The sequence below is a fragment of the Physeter macrocephalus genome, chromosome 21, assembly GCF_002837175.3.
Source record: "Physeter macrocephalus isolate SW-GA chromosome 21, ASM283717v5, whole genome shotgun sequence".
In the NCBI taxonomy this organism is placed as follows: Eukaryota; Metazoa; Chordata; class Mammalia; order Artiodactyla; family Physeteridae; genus Physeter; species Physeter macrocephalus.
Genome location: NC_041234.1, coordinates 50280834 through 50283367, shown reverse-complemented (window position 1 = coordinate 50283367; position 2534 = coordinate 50280834).

Below are 2534 nucleotides of genomic sequence, written 5' to 3'. Positions count from 1 at the left end.
GCAGAGTTTCTGCTGAAAGATCAGATGTTAACCTTATGGGGATTCCCTTCTGCGTTATTTGTTGTTTTTCCTTTGCTGCTTTTAATATGTTTTCTCTGTATTTAATTTTTGATAGCTTGATTAATATGTGTCTTGGTGTGTTTCTCTTTGGATTTATCCTGTTATTTCCTTTCCCATATTAAGGAAGTTTTCAACTATAATCTCTTCAAATATTTTCCCAGTCCCTTTCTTTTTCTCTTCTTCTTCTGGGAGCCCTATACTTCGAATGTTCGTGCGTTAAATGTTGTCCCAGAGGTCTCTGAGACTGTCCTCTGTTCTTTTCATTCTTTTTTCTTTATTCATCTCTGCAATGATTATTTCCACTATTTTATCTTAGGTTTCCTGGTTTAGGGGACTAGTCCCTGTGTTCTGGTGGATGAGGCTGGATCTTTTCTTTCTGGTGGGCAGGTCCACCTCTGTTGGTGTGTTTTGGGGTGTCTGTAGTCTTATTATGATTTTAGGCAGCCTCTCTGCTAATGGATGGGACTGTGGTCCTGTCTTGCTAGTTGTTGGGCAAAGGGTGTCCAGCACTGTAGTTTGCTGGTCGTTGAGAGAAGCTGGGTCTTGGTGTTGAGATGGAGATTTCTGGGAGATTTTCACCATTTGATATTACTTGGAGCTGGGGGCTGTCCTGTGGCCCAGTGTCCTGAAGTTGGTTCTCCCACCTCAGAGACACAGCCCTGACACCTGGCTGGAGCACCAAGAGCCTTTAATCCACATGACTCAGAATAAAAGGGAGAAAAAATAGAAAGGAAATACAGAAAGGAAGGAAGGAAGGAAGGAAGAAAGGAAGAAAGGAAGGAAGGAAGAAAGGAAGAAAAGAGGAAGGGAAGAAAGGAAGAAAGGAAGGAAGGAAGAAAGGAAGAAAAGAGGAAGAAAGGAAGAAAGGAAGGGTGAAAGGAAGAATGGAAGAAAGGAAGGAAGGAAGAAAGGAAACAAGAAAGGAAGGAAGAAAGGAAGAAAGAAAGAAAGAAGATAAAATAAAGTAGGATAAAATAAATTTATTACAATAAAAAATAATTATTAAGAAGAAAAATTTTAAAAAGTAAAAAAAAAAATGGGACGGTCAGAACCCTAAGATAAATGGTGAAAGCAAAGCTATACAGACAAAATCTCACACAGAAGCACACACATACACACTCAGAAAAAGAGAAAAAGGGGAAAAAATAATATTTCTGGCTCCCAAAGTCCACCTCCTCAACTTGGGATGATTCACTGTCTATTCAGGTATTCCACAGATGCAGGGCACTTCAAGTTGATTGTGGAGCTTTAATCTGCTGCTTCTGAGGCTGCTGGGAGAGACCTCCCCCTCTCCTCTTTGTTCGCACAGCTCCTGGTGTTCAGCTTTGGACTTGGCCCCGCCTGTGCGCGTAGGTCATCCGAGGGCGTCTGCTCTTCACTCAGACAGGACGGGGTTAAAGGAGAAGCTGATATGGGGGCTCTGGCTCCCTCAGGCTGGGGAGAGGGAGGGGTATGGATGCGGGGCGAGCCTGCGGCAGAGGCCGTCGTGACGTTGCACCAGCCTGAGGCGCTCCGTGCGTTCTCCCAGGGAAGTTGTCCCTGGATCCCGGGACCCTGGAATTGGCGGGCTGCACAGTCTCCCGGGAGGGGAGGTGTGGAGAGTGACCTGTGCTCGCACACAGGATTCTTGGTGGCGGCAGCAGCAGCCTTAGTGTCTCATGCCCGTCTCTGGTGTTCGCGCTGATAGCCGTGGCTCGTGCCCGTTCTGGAGCTCCTTTAAGCGGCGCGCTTAATCCCCTCTCCTCGCGCACCAGGAAGCAAAGAGGGAAAAAAAGTCTCTTGCCTCTTCGGCTGCTCCAGACTTCTCCCGGCCTCCCTCCTGGCTAGCTGTGGTGTACTAGCCCCTTCAGACTGTGTTCGTGCCCCGCTCTTCTCCCTTGGATCCGACCTCCGAAGCCCGAGCCTCAGCTCCCAGCCCCCGCCCGCCACGGCGGATGACCGACAAGCCTCTCGGGCTGGTGAGTGCTGGTCGGCACTGATCCTCTGTGCGGGAATCTCTCCGCTTTGCCCTCTGCATCCTTTTACTGCGCTCTCCTCCGCGGCTCTGCCACCCGCAGTCTCCACCCGTGAAGGGGCTTCTAGTGTGTGGAAACCTTTCCTCCTTCACAGCTCCCTCCCACTGGTGCAGGTCCCGTCCCTATTCTTTTGTCTCTGTTTATTCTTTTTTCTTTTGCCCTACCCAGGTACGTGGGGAGTTTTTTGCCTTTTGGAAGGTCTGAGGTCTTCTGCCAGCGTTCAGTGTGTGTTCTATAGGAGCAGTTCCACGTGTAGATGTATTTCTGATGCATCTGTGGGGAGGAAGGTGATCTCCGTGTCTTACTCTTCCGCCATCTTCTCCAGTAAACGTGGATTTTAAATCTGCTACTACATTTTATTTTACCTGTCACTTTACTGATAAAGAAACTCTGGTTGGAAGATTAAAGGAAATTGCACAAGGGTGCACTGCTGGAAGATAGCTGAAGTGGGATTCAAAC